The following is a 14,494-nucleotide window of genomic DNA, read 5'->3' on the forward strand; positions in this document are numbered from 1 at the left end:
CAGTGTGCTGTCCCTTCCACACAGTTACTGATCCCCTACTATGTGTCTGGGACTTTTCTAAGTGCACAGCAGTGAACAAAGCAGAAATCCCTGTTGCAGCAAACTTCTTTCCTGTTGGGGGACAGTACCATGGAGTGTGCTAGAGGCAATACACGCAAGGAGGAAAATACAGAGCTGAGAAGAGGTTTGGGAAGTGGAAGATGTTTGCAGTTTTAAAATCGGGAATCGGGAAAGGCCTCGCGACCAGGCGCTGTGTGAGGGAGGCAAGTGAGCCTGGTGAATGTCTGGGGGAAGGGCACTGTAGGCAGAGGGAATGGCTGTGCAAAAGGCCTGAGGCAGGAATGTGCTTCACGTGTTACACAAACGGCTAAGGGCCCCGTGTGACTGCAGTGGTGGGAAGGGAGGGGGACCCGGGAGTGATCTGCAGCCGGGGCCGTCAGCTTTCATTCTGAGTGACATGGGAGCTACTAGAGGTGCCAGCAGAGTCCTGAGCAGATTCAGGAGCTCCCAGGCTCCCTGGGCCCTCAAGAGGCCAAGACAGAGAGTATGGAGAGCAGAAGGAGGTACCTGGATCCATCAGGCCCCGAAGTCTGGCACAGGCCTCAGAGGCCACAAGCTTGTGGGCTCCGCTGACCCCCCACTCCCTCCCAGCCTCTCAGGTGTCACCCCTGCCATCCTTGTCCCTGGCCTCACACCCTGCTGGCTCCCTCTGCCCCCCACCTGCTTCCCTGTAATGATTCCTCAGCCCCTGGGTCTCTCTGGGTCCTCTCCAGGTGTAAATTGACCTGGAGGTGGCAGCAGAGGGGGTGGAGGGGAGGAAGGCAGCCCCCCCACCACCACCAGGAGGAGACCCTTCATGAAGCTAGTTGCTTAGCAAGCCCCTTGTTTTCTCCAGGACACAGGGCTCATCAGCCCAGACTAAATGAGCGAGGAACTGTTTCTGGTGGCTTCCCCTCTGGGCTGTTCTTGTGGGTGAGGCCAGGGGACCGCTTGGAAAGGCTCCCCCATGAAATCGTGAAATCCCCCCAGGTGGGATCTGGACTCGGTGGTTGAGTGGGTCACTGTCTCCTGCACCCCCTCGCATGCCTCCTGTGCTGTCCCCGGGCAGCTCATCACTTGTCATTTGGGACTGGGACACTCCCTGTCCCCAAGGGCCGATCCCTCAGCGGTGGCCATCCCTTACCCGTACTCCCCTTCTGACAACCGAGGGATTCCATACATGGCTGGGGCACAGAGCAGAGGCCCCGAGCCTAAGAACCAGGTCCCCGTCCCGGGCCAGGCGCCAGTGAACCAGAGCCCACCCTCTCGTTCAGGGTGCAAATCTTTACCCCCAGGGACACACCCAGAGCTGTCCAGCTTTACAACTGCCAGGTGGAGCCCTGCGCTGGGGGCCCCTGCTGCCCTCACTCCAGGCACAAAGGAAGTGCTTTGTCCTCCTCCGCAGACCTTTCCTACCCTTGGGTGCGCTGGGCTGCGTCACCCCCATTCTACAAGTGGGAAGACCGAGTCCCGGTGAGCAGAAGGGACTTAGGGCAAGTCCACTCAGTGCATGAGAGGAGCCCACGGCCTGGGGCTCTTCCCACGTGCTGTCGCAGCACCCCAGGGACCATTGCCCTAATAAGAGTGACCACTTTTGGAGAGTCTGAAGTGTGTCAGCCCCTTGCTGTGCCCTGTCAGGAAGAAAGGGTCCATGTTCCGTGGAGGGGGAGCTGAGGCTGAGTTAGCGGCTCAGGCTGCTGAGAGGTGGAGCTGGGAGCCAGCTGGGGCTCTCTGAGCTCCCCGCAGTGAGGTCTGCCATGTCCCGTGCGTGGGTCCTGTATGACCATCTCGGGCAGTCTCCTACACACCCCCTTTCCTGCCCCCAGGCGCCCATAGGCCCCACCTGCCCTCTCATCACAGAAGGCCCTTCCAGGCCCCTGGCCTCACACTGGCCCCCATCTCCCTCCTGGGTGGCCTCCAGGCCTGCTGGGCCTCAGTCAAGGTGAAACCCCTGCCCGGGCTCTCTGAACCCCAATACCAGGTCCCAGGTGAGGTGTGTTGGGGCACTGGTCTGGACACTGACCTGGAGCTTTGCTTGGAACCCTCTGGGGCCCCCAGATAAGAGCCCTGTGCCGGGGTGGGGCAGAGGTGTGTGCAAAGCTCCTGGGGTTCTGGAAGCCTGCTTTTACTTGTGGAGCCACAGGGAGGGAGCACACTAAGGGGGCAGCTCCGCCCCGGCAGAGGCAGAGCTGGGGACTGGCTGGGGCAGTTCCAGGAGCTGGTATTTCAGGCGGAGATCCTCTCGCACACACGCTCATCCCTCGACGCCAGCCCACTGGGGCACTGCTGATACACACGCATGCAGCCCCGTCACTTGGGGTTGCATCTGTGGACGCTCACACCCTCCAAAACCTGTCACACACGCACAGACACATTTTCCACCGCCAGCCGGCCCTCAGCCGTGACCACTCCCAGAGCTCGCTTGGGGAATCTGAGGGCACACCAGCACACGCGGACACACGTATACGGGGCACACGGACTAGTGCACACAGCCCCCCGGCAGAGTTAATGGCTGGCGGGAGAGTGACTGACAATCCGGATTTTCACCAACAAGCTGAGCCCAGAGGACGCTTTAGCCCCAAGACAGAGCATTCCAGGGAGACCCGCCGCCGCCCCCCCATCCTTCCCTTGTGTGCCATGCGTGCAGACACGTCCTGGCACACGGATGTTTGCCCATAGTCCTCACTGATTTGGACCAGCAGGTCCCAGCACCTGAGCCTTGTAGCCACAGACGCCTGTCAGACCTGCCCCTTCCCCGTGTACACAAACACACGCACGCCCATGCCTACGCGTGTGCGCACACGCGCGCGCACACACACACACACACACACACACGGGCCTACAGCCACAGCCATTTCACTGCTGGTGTGGGGATTTTTCCTCCTTTCTTCAGCAGTGTCTCATCCCCCATTCCCAGAGCTGGGGTCCGCCCCTAGAGACATTCCTGCAGGCCTGGCCCCTGGCTCTGTGACTCAGAGACACCCAGTGCCCCCCTCCCCCACTCCCCAGGGAAATGCCTGCACAATGAGGCCTCAGTGCAGGAGATTGGGACTTCCGGTAGGAGCACTCCCCCCGCCCCCTAGGTTTGGGGCTGGAGGCTGGCCTGGGCCCCATGATTGGTTGGGACAGGCTGCTGGACCCATGCTGAGGGCCCTGGCCCAGCTGCACCTGTCAGGTGGGTCCCCTAGCCCCTGGGCCTACCAGGGACTTGCCCTGTCCTCATTTCAGAAGTGGGGAAACTGAGACAAGGCAGTGGGCACAGGCTGCTTTGAGGACATCCATGGCATACTGTCCCACGCAACACCTTGAGACTGTCTGCCTTGGAAGCCTATGCACCCTGTAGGTGGGGACTTCCAGGATCATCATCTCCAGAGGCCCAGAGAGGGCAGGGTCTTCCCCAAGGTCACACAGCAAGTCCATGGTACAAGCTGACCAGACTCATTCCAGAGCTCTCCTGGGACCAGGGACTGGGACACAAGCCTGCCTGGGAGGGCCATGGAGGGGGAGCAGGCAGGAGCGAGGAGGCGGGGCTGGGTTTGCATCCAGCCTCTCCTCTCCCCCTCCCCTGCTCCCTCCTTTCCTTTGCACGCAGGGGTTTGTTTGGAGAATGACTCACAGGAATGCAGCAAAATCCTGATGGATGGGAAGGCAGGGCTGCAGTACCCTGAAACCTCCCCAGGGTGGGGAGACAGGCCTGAAGCATGGGGCCAGAGGGGCTGGTGATCGCGGGAGCCCCACATGCAGGTGGGGAGACTGAGGCCATAGGAAAACACCGGACCCTGCCTGCTGCGGAGCCCTCCCTCATCAGCATGAACGGGCACGTGTGCACACGCACACACACACACGCACAGTTGCAGCAACACACCCAGGCTCCAGTCGTGCCGCCCTCTCCCCAGACCAGCCTCCCCACTGCAGGCCTTCCCCAGGTTTTCTGTCTTTGGAGAGCGTGACCCAAGCTGGACCCTCTGGGTGTTATCCCTTAATTCCTCCAGCCCAGAGGGGTAGGCTCCAGGCATCTAGTCCTTTAGCCCAGCTTCCTGAGGGCCGACTGTGCGCTGGGCACTGCCAGGGCTAGGGAGGCCGGGAGGAGCAGCTGCCGCCCTTCGCTGCCCCATCTCAGAGTCCAAAGAGGGGGGTGCACAGAGAGGGGGTCTCAAGGGTCTTTGGGGGCAGGTGAGACCCTAAGACCTAAGGATGAAGCTGAGCGCGGGCACAGGGCACAGTGGCTGTTAAGGGTGACAGGCCTTGGGGAGCCTGGGCTCGTGCTGCTAGTTGACATGGCTGGGATGTTACAGGTGAGTGGGAAATGAGGCTGGGGTCACTCAGGGACCCAGATGCCAGGAGCAGCTACGGGGGAAAACTCATGCCTCTCGCGGACAGAGGCCAGCTTCTAGGCAGCACATCTGGACAGCTCCAAGGCGCCACAAGGCATTCACCCCTCAGGACCTCTGGGGAGGGCCCCCTGCCCTGGCAGAGGCACCCCCAGAGCCAGAACCCCAACACAACGGGGCCACACCTCTCAGTGCCTGCTGACAGTTGTCTCCTGGGCGTGTGGCCCTAGAAGACCAGATTTGTGTTTTCAAGAGAAACCGGAATTTGGATTTGTATGTGAACCCGCCTGGCTCAATTAACAAAAGGCACAGTATGGTTGAAACCACACATGTCCACAGGCAGAGGGCCTCGTTCATAACGTCTGCTCTGTGGGGCGCTTGGCTTTTGCATTTGTTCCTTGTACGTTTCTTGCTTTACTGGAGCCAGCCCAAATAGTCACTGAACCGCGACTCCAAGCTAGGCACAAGCAGGACACCAGGCAACGGTGCTGCCATGTTAGTGGAGGAGAAGAGAGCGGACAGAAAGACAGATGTGTCAGATGATAAGTGTTACGAAGAAAAAGCAGGGCTGCAGGGCTAGTGGTGAGAAGAGCTGAGCAGACATCTAGGAGAAGCAGGTTCTACGTAGAAAGAACAGCCTGTGCAAAGGCCCTGAGGCCGGCCCATGCTTGAGGTATTTGAGGAGCTGGGGAGGAGGACCCCCCCCCCCCAACCTGTGGCAGGAGCACAAGGGTCGGGGGAGAATGGGAGGGGGCAGGTCAAGGTGGTAGTGGTCTTACTGTGTTGGTGATTGTAGGCTGTGGTATAAGTTTGGTTTTAACTTGTGTGAGGTGGGAGGCCTGGAGGTTTCCAAGTGAGCAGGGAATAGATCTGACTTAAGTTTCTGCAGGCTCCCTCTGGCCGCCAAAAGGGCTGAAAGGGGGTGAGTGTCGGCACAAGAAGGCTGAGAAGAGGCCACTAGACTTGTCCATAAAGATAGAGGGCAGATAGTGGTTGACAGGGGCTGTGGTGTGGTGGAGGGATGGGGAGTGACTGCTCATGGGCATGGGTTTCCTTTGGGGGGGGCAAGAAAATGTTCTGAAATTAAATAGTGGGGACAATGGTCCAACTCTGAATGCACCAAAAGCCACTTTCCTAGGGTGAATTGTACAGTATGAGGATTGTATCTCAATGAGAAAACGTTTTGCTCAGAGCCTACCAGGACTTCTCACCAAAATGGATGCCCAAGGAAAAGACTGGAAGGAGACAGTAATAGTAATTATCACTGGGGGACTCAGGGGTGTTTTTCCTTTCTACTTTTGTATACTTTCCAAGTTCTAAAATTAAAAGTAGGTATTTCTTTCTGAGACATCAGTGCTGTGTGATCTGGGGGGCGGGCAGGGGACTGGTTCAGAGGCCTGGGCCTCTCGTCCCACCCCATTGAGCTCTGTCTGCTGGCCGTTTACGTGGCAGGTTTGGAGCTGGAGAGCCTTTGCTCTGGCCCCCAGCTCCGACCTTCTGGAACTGCTCACATGACCTTGGTCAAGTCACAGGACCAGAGATCCCCATGGTCCTCCCCCATCTTAGTGTCTGAGCCGCCTGCGTGCCCTCTCCACCCAGAGACCCCCTTTCTTTGCTTGCACGCCTTCAGCCACAGGCCGCTCACCACCTCCCAAGGCAGCTCACTCATTCCATTTCTGGGCAGCTCTGCCTGTTAGCAAGCTCTTCCTTATATGGAGGTGAAATCTGTCTTCCTGTTGCTTCTACTGCTCCTAAGCTCCCTCTCTGAGCCCCAGTTTCTGGGTCTGCAGCACGGGGGGCCCCCAGGCCCCTCCCTTGGCTGCTGGGAGGCTGTAAAGGGATCTGGGCATGAGTAGCCTAGAGCACAAGTCAGTGGTCATTCATTACTGGGGACAGAGCATGGGCGGGCCTTGGCCCCAGGCAGCACAAGCAAGCAGGCTTTCTGAATGAATAGTTCAGACCATCACCACGAAATTGAAACCTGGTCCTTATTCCAGCGATCAAAAGAAAACTCACATCTCTCCGTAGACCAGGAGGGAATAATAACATCAGAACCAGCATTTGTCAAGGTGCATGATGAGGCAAAGCCCCGCAGTGACTTTCACATGCAAATTTCCATTAGTCCTCAACACAACCCAGGCCTTGCCAGCCTCCCATTTTCAAGGTGACAATGGCTCAGAAACAATGCAGAGTGGCTGGGTGCGAATCTCTCCTCACATGTTTTGGGAGTGCTGTGGGTTGTCTAAGAAAGTCACCGCAAGGGGCGCCTGGGTGGCTCAGTGGGTTAAGCCTTGGGCTCAGGTCATGATCTCGGGGTCCTGGGAGCGAGTCCCACATGGGGCTCTCTGCTCAGCAGGGAGCCTGCTTCCCTCTATCTCCCTCTCTGCCTGCCTCTCCATCTGCTTGTGATCTCTCTCTGTCAAATAAATAAATAAAATCTTTAAAAAAAAAAAAAGAAAGTCACCGCAACCCTCTCCACCACAGAAGGGTATGGAAGCAGGGCTGGAAGACATCCTGTTAGTGGTGGGTTGGACTTGGCTCTTGGCCCTGTCAGTCAGTAGAGTGAAGGCCCCTTGTAGCTCCCTCCTCTGGGGGGCTAGGCTTGGGAGGATTCTCCTGGTCTCGGACCGTGAACTTTGTGCTGAATTTAGGGAGAAAGATCACAGCTTAGAAGGCTGCTTTCCAGCCCATATCACCCCCTCCCACCTCCCCGTGAGGGAAGCAGGAGCAAAAGCATCACCTCTCCACCCAGAGAGGGTGCAGAGCTGTCCAGAGACACACAGCCAAGATGTGGCAGAGCCCGGCTTGCCCTGGGGGAGGGCAGAGGCAGCGCCTTTTCTGGTTTCAGGTGTGTGGGGAGGACGGGAGCCATGACTCCACTGCCCGCTAACTCTCCTAAAGGTCAGAGCCCAGGCGGGCTTCTGAAGCCAGGGGTTCGACGCCCTTCCTCCACACTTGTACCCAGGCTAGACTGCCCCAACCTGGACCCTGGGGTCTAACAGGTGAATGAGAGCAGCTCCCGAGACGAGGAGTGAGTGGGTCGGGCTCCCCCCAAAGTCACTCAGACCTTGTGCTCTCTGAGGCTGTTTCCACATCTCCAAAATGGGCTAAAGACAGCTCCCTCAGAGGATTTCTGGGCAGATTCCATGGGGGTGCCTGGCAGAGTGAGCAGCCTCTCCGCACGCCACCCCGTGCCCCGTGGCACAGTCACCTGGGTTCCACTGGGAATGTGGGGATGAAGCCAAACTGGGAGGGAAAGCACAAGAACAATAACCCCCTCCTCCTCCCTCCCCTCCCTCGTCCCCCCAGCTCCCCTCCTCCTCCTCATACACTCATGTGGTAAAAAATTCACACAGCACAATTAGCATCCCTCCCACCCCGCCTCTCCTTCTTGATCAGCAGTTTCTTCTCTCTGCTTCCAGAGGTGATCTCTGCGGATTGAGGCAGCACCCCTGAAAAGGGCTTTCCATGAGAACATTCCTGGGGACTCACTCTCCCTGGGAGAAGCTAAGCTGGCCTGGGTCTCTCATCCCATTCTGAGGCTGACAGGCCGAGGTGACAGGACCGGGTTGTCCCTTAGCAGGGAGGGAGTTGGCCTCCTAGTGCCAGAGACAAAGGGCATGTGGTAGCCAACCTCAGTCTGGGTGGGAGCCACAGCCATCATATGGGACAAGGTCAGGAGGACACCCGGGGTCCTCACATGGCCAGGGTCGGGAACTGGAGGCCAAGAGAAGGCTTGGGGGCAGCATCCCCAGGGCTGCCAGGTAGAGGGAGGGCAGAGGCCCACAGAGCCTTGAGTTGAGCTGGGAAGGGGTTGGAGGGGTCAACTGAGGAATGTTCGAGCCCCCCGGAGATAGCCATGGGCTCTGGAGTCAGGGAACAAAGAAGTCTGGAGGCAGGTGGCCGCCACCCAGGTGTACATGCAGGCGTGACTATGTGTGAGGAGGCCCTGTGTGTCATTAACGTGGGCACACTGTCTCCCCTTCCTTGCCAGCATACAGGCATACATATGTCTCTGGTTTTGTGTGTATACACATGGATGTGTGTGCCCGCATATTTCCACCTTGGGGAGCCTGTGTGTTTATGCGTGTCCTGATGGCCCTGCTCCCCGTCTGCTGTGTGATGTGGGGGCCCTCTCTGTCAAAAATGGTGACTTCCCTGAGTTTGGGGAAGGGGTCATCCTTGCCCTCTTGCCGAGTTCTCTTTGAGGCATGCAGGTGAAGCCACTGGGGCTCAGGGTCAGATCCATATCCTCTGGGAAGGAGAGGAAGCCAAGGGAGCTGTTGTCATTCCCATTCTTGGGACTCTGGGGAGTCCCTGAGCACCCCTGGGCCAGAGGAGCTGTGTGGCCCAGTGAGAAGGGGTAGGGGTGGGGCTGGTGTGTGTTTGTGCATGACCATGTCTGGTTGTGTGTCCGTGGTTTGCATCTGTGTGTCTTTGCACGTATGTTTTTGTGTACGAGGGTCTCAGGGCTGGGCGGGTAGGCCTGACTATGTTTGTAGGTCCGTCAGGCTCTGAGTATGTCCGTGTGTCTGGCTTGCTCACTCCTGCCCAGGCAGGCCTCCTACTCAGTGCCAGTCAGCTCTGCTTGGGGAAAGTGTCAGGGGCCATGGGCTCTCCTTGGTCACGGCTTGACCCTGAGGCCTCGGCATGGCCTGTGTCCGGGGTTGACAGCACTCCTTACCTCGGGGACGCTTCTCTTCTTCCCACATGGTCCCCAGTGGCCTGGTGGAATGTGTCCAGCATGGCAGATTGCCTCTGTCAGCATCAGGTTCAGGCTCGAGCTGGGGCTGGGGTCACAGGTCAGTCTCTAGCAAGGCCCAGATGTCGGTCTGTGGCTAGGGACTGCGGCTAGCGTCAGAAGTCCATTCCTGGCAGAGTGTGGGGGGGTCAATCTAGGGCTGGGGTCGGGGCAGGGGACACACAGCATGACTGGGGTGAAGGGTCAGACAGTGGTTGGGCTCAGGCAGGGCCATCTGCATTGACGAAGAGGACCAGCCCCTTGGTGGCTCCCTGGCCAGGAAGATGGGTTTGAGCCCTGGGCTGCAGCTACTGGAGAGGTGGGCTCAGAGGCAAGAAGGCTTCTGTGGCTGCCATGGGCTGCTCCCATGACTGTGACAGGATCCCATCCAGGGAGCATGTGCGGGGAGTTGGTGCCATTAGTCATAGCCAGGACACCAAGGGGGTGTCCTCTGCACCCAGGACTGAAGAGGAGAGCACAGAGCAGGGGCAGGCCTCCCCAGGCTGGGGGGATTCTGCTCGCTGGTCTGTGTGCTTCTTCCCCTCTCCCTGGGTCTCTCTGGTACCCTCCCTCCCCGCCCCTCATCCCTGTTGCTCCGGCATCCCTCCTTCCCTCTCCCCTGCATTGGCTCTAGTAGCCTCCACTCATCTCCTACTCCTCAGCCTCTGTCTGTCTTCCTTCCTTCTGTCCTTCCTCTGTCTTTCCAGCTGTGTGACCCTCCTCTTTTTCCCACGTACTCCCCACCCCCAGCCCTGCCTTCAGTTGCCATCACCACCCCAGGGCCTTGGCTCCTCCAAGCTCAGGGTCACAAGCACTCATGCTGAGCAAGGGAGGGGATGCCCGTGGGGGTCAGGCTGGGGCTGCAATTGCCTGGACCGCCCAGGAATCTGAGATTGAGGGGGCTATAGGTTGAGAGGTACCCCCCCCATCCCCACCCCTCGACGATGTTTCTCCTCCAAAGCCCACACCCAATGAAGGGGATCCCATGGTGGGTGAGTCTGAAGCTGTATGACCTCATCGGGTGGTGGCCTCCCACAGCCTAGTAAAGAAGCATGGATGGACAGACAGATGGCAGAGAAAGCCCCAGACAGCAGAGATCAAAGGTCGTGCAGATCAAAGGCAGAAACTGGTTTGGTTTCTGCAGACCCTGATGGGCAGCCCCTGTAGGGCGGGCAGGGCCAGCCCGAGGCAGTTCGTGAAGTGCGCACCCCTAGCCCCCAGACCTTTCTCCTGCCCTGGCTCTGGCCAGAACCTAAATGGGGAGACCCCAGATCTTCCTCTGACCTCCACTGCCTTCCCTGGGCTCTGCGGGGGGGCGGGGGGGCGGGGGGGGGGATACACCGCGTGTTTGAAAACGTTCCGCAAGTTTAAGGGAACTTGGTTATGTAGAATGCCAATCCCCCCACCCCCAGCTGAAACATCAAATTCTTTGCTTACAAAGAAAAACATTTTCTCAAGTGTTTTGCTCTTAGTCTCACATGGTGGCCCAGCTTTTAGGACATGCTAGGCTGTGGAGGGTTTTGGGGGGGTGGGGACAGAAAGTCACAGTACTAGAATGGCTCAGTGACCATGCCAGCTTACAAGCGTGGGGTGGGGGAAGCTGTCTGTTTTACTCATGGCTGTCTCCCCTGTGCCCCCAACAACGCCTGGCACTTGGTGGATGCCCCCAGAAAGGCACCCCAGAGCAGAGATCTGCAGAATGGATTCAGTCTGTCGATCTGGGGAACAAGAGGAGACATAAGGGAGGGAAAGGTAGCCACTTTCCCACTCCATCGATAAGAATGGGGCCACTTCAGCCGTTGTCTGAACTGTCACATCGGCGTGAAGTTCACGAACCTGCCTTCCCAGCACTCCATGACCCCCACCCTGGCCAGGCCCTGTCTTCCTCCACCTGGACCGGTTCACGGGCTGACTCACCGGCCTCCCTGCTCCCGCCTGGGCCCCATGTCCGCTCTCTTCACACCAGCTGGGTCTACTGTGAGGACCTCGGGGAGATCGTGTCCCTCTGTCCCTCTCCTGCTCAGAACCCTGCAGAGACAACTCAGCCCTGGATAAAGGGTTTGAGGTCCTGTGGCTCCTGTCACCTCTCTGTCCCCATCTCTTCCCACTTGCCCCACTGCTCACTCAGCTCCAGCCTCTGCTGTTCCATGAAAACTCTCACCCTGCTTCTGCCTCAAGCCCTTTGTCCTTGTTGTCCCCTCTGCCTGCACATCTCCCCCCCACTCCCCGGAGCTATGTGCCCTACCACCTTAGTTTCTCAAGTCCATTCTCAGATGTTTCCAAGAGCAAGTTCCCTGACCACCCAGTGTGAAAACACAGCCCTTTCCCAGATGCTCCCTTTATTTATTTTTGTGCCTAAATGTAACATACTATGTAATTTACCCATTCATTCTGTTTCTTGTCTGACTCATGACCACAAAGAACAGCAGCTTTGTCCTGTGCCTTGCTCTGAATCCTTAACACATGCAACAGGGCCTTGGACATAGTAGATGCTCAGTGAACATCCGCCCGACAAATGGACGGATATGTCTGCTGTATGCAAGCTCTGTGACCTTGGTGCATTGTTTGGACTCAGTGACCCAGTCTGAAATGGGGGGGGGCATGACGGATGTAAGGGAAAGATGGAGATTTGAAATTGCTGGCTGACTGCTCTGTAAATATGTGTAAAGGAGATGTTGAAACCTGCCTGGCGCACCTCTGACCCAAGGCCTCTCGAGGCTGCTAAACTTGAATGCGATTTCTTTGTTTTAAGTGGCACCTGCCTGGCCTGGTCTGCGGAGTCCAGACCCCTTCTCTCTGCCTCTTATGCCCACCAGGGTGGCCCCTAGATAACCCCTGTCCCTGGTGGTCTGTCAGCCTAACATCTGGCAGCTCCATTGACCCCCACTGCCCTGCTGACTCCCCGGGCCCCTGTTTATTATTTGAACTGAAATGGTATTTGGACACACTTTGCAGGAAAGCAGCTACTCAGATGGTTCTAGGCCAACAAAAGGGTAACCTGTCCAGGACAGGCTCTCCTGAACACAGCCACCCCTCACCAGGAGGCATCTGGCCCTTTGAGAGCTGTGAGCACTCCTACCCCCCAGCTCATAAAACTCTCCCACCAACCAAGCATGGGGGATCCTCTCTCTCCTCAGAGCCTGGGGCAGGACTCACGTGGTGTCAAACCCCTGCCTGGAGCAGGGAGCCTGCTAGGCAGGCAGCCTCCCCTGCCAGTCATGCCCCCAGCATTTATGGAGCGCCTGCTGTGTGCTGGGTACTCGTACCACGATCCCATGGCATCCTGCCAGTAGGGTCTGATGGAACAAGCAAGGGCTTGGGGGCCATGTAGACCTAAGTTTCAATCTTGACACTGTTGTCTTTTTCATTCACTCATTTGCTAAATGTGTATCGAGCCCCTGTTCTGTGCCAGGCCGAGATGAGAGAGATTTCTCTAGAAACATAGTCAGGTGGGGATCAGAATGTCTGTTTGTGTGCTCTCGCTGGTCCTCTGATGGCCCTACACCCTGGGGTTCTCCTTTTGGACATGAGCAGATCCCCTCTTGGGGGGCTATCTTGACGACCCTCTGATAACACTTGTGGAAGAGGTTTCCATCCGCCTTTGGCGGATGTGAATCTAGACCTCCCTGCCACACGGCCCCCAGAATGACTAAGGCCCCTGGAACAGATGAAGGGCTTGGCTCTCCTCTGGAACAAGCCATCCCACTATCATGTCATTCCTCCAGACCCTTAGGATGTGTGCTCAGAATCCAGAATCTGTAAAGGGTGTTCCCTGAGTGATGTGGCAGTCACATGACCTGCCCTTGCCCTGATGTTCTCCAGCCCCTTCCCCCATTATTCTCCAGAGGGGCCGTTGGTTCAAAGAGGAGAAAGTCCTGGGCTGGGTCAGCCTCATTCATTCATTCATGAACTCATTTATTCACTCAACAAACACTTACTAAATGTGTGTCAGGCACCGTTCCAGGTACAGGAAGGAGTGCCAGTGAGCACACAGACAAAAATAACCACAAGGTACCTAAATAAATACATTATATGGTACATCAGAAGGTGGGGTTGAGCATTCCAGGCAGAGACAAGCAAGTGCAAAGGCCCTGTGTCTGGTGAACTCAAAGAATATCTAGAAGATAGAGTGGTAAGTAAGGGGGATGGGCATGAGGTCAGAGAGGTGGTGGGGGGCCTGATTGGATGGGCTCTCATCAGACACTTCTGAGTGCTGAAGCCAGGGAGGAGAAGGGAGCCTGTCCCCACACTACCGTCTTCACACCCCTACCTGCCAATCTGGACCTTGTGGCCATCTATGTGGACAAGGTGGCTGAATCAGGATGTGACAGGGACAGTTTTAGGCTGAGGGTCACCATGATAGGGGTTGCAGGCCAGTCTGTGACTGGATTGGTGGTCCCCAGCAGGGATTTGGGCTTTGTTGTCTAATGATGCACACCGTGGGCCTCTCCTCAGCCTCAGGACTGTGTGACCCTGGTTCCCAGGCCAAGATCATTGAAGACAGGACTAAATAGCCTGCACTCCAGAGAGGGGAAGACTGGAGCCCACAGAGGAGCTGGGCTGCCTAGTGCTTGCTGGCTGGGAGCTGGTGCCCTGGTGCCCACAGTTGGCTTGTTTCTGCTGATTCCTTACAGTTCAGCTACCGGTCAGCCCAGAGGGCACATCAGGGCCCATTTCTGGGAGAGAGGCCTGCCCCAAGCCTCCGGGCAGCCACACTCAGGAGTCTGGGTAGGCTGTAAGATGCTCCAGGCCAGTGATTGCCAAGCCTGGCTGTAAGCTGTTGATTCCTAGTCAGAGGGAGCGGCATGTGCAAAAAGGCTCTGGGCACTCGGATTGGTTAGGTCTGGGCCAGAGCCCAGGAATCTGTGTTTTTAGTTTCCCATTTGACTCTGCACACATGGTAAGTCTGGGAGTGACTATTCAAGCCCTTACCCAAAGACCTTGAGGCACAGCAATCCATTAAACCCCTTCTAGTCCATTCCCTGATTCCCTCACCCCAGCCTGGAGGAGGCTGGGCCCCGGGGAAACGCTCAGGCAGTGGCTAGAGATGTGTTGCCTGCAACAGCCCTCTCTAAGGAGCCACCAGGCCCCAGGGAGGGCGCGGCAAGGTGGAGGGAAGGCTCCCCACACCCAGTTGGCTGATAATTGCTGCGGGAGTGGAGTATAGGATGTATGGAGAGTTGATAGCAGCGGGGGGTGGGGGGTAAGGGGGTGGGGGGTGTTAATAGAGGAAGTCGGGCAATCACTGAACAGCAAAACCGAAGTGCGACAGAGGTCAAGAGTGTGCTCCTCCCCTCTTGGCAGAACAGAGAGGGGCCTGAGCGGGGAACATAGGTGGGAGGCCTAGGAGAGCGAGACAAACAAGACTGGCAAGCAGGAGAAA

At 57.5% G+C, this 14,494-nt stretch overlaps 1 protein-coding gene across 2 annotated transcripts in view; it reads left to right on the forward strand.

The window, feature by feature from the left end:
* The window catches only part of RAI1 (retinoic acid induced 1), a 118,327-nt gene that overhangs the window by 22,458 nt on the left and 81,375 nt on the right, over positions 1-14,494 (forward strand). The window lies entirely within an intron of this gene.

The sequence above is a fragment of the Neovison vison genome, chromosome 5, assembly GCF_020171115.1.
Source record: "Neovison vison isolate M4711 chromosome 5, ASM_NN_V1, whole genome shotgun sequence".
Taxonomy (NCBI): domain Eukaryota; kingdom Metazoa; phylum Chordata; class Mammalia; order Carnivora; family Mustelidae; genus Neogale; species Neogale vison.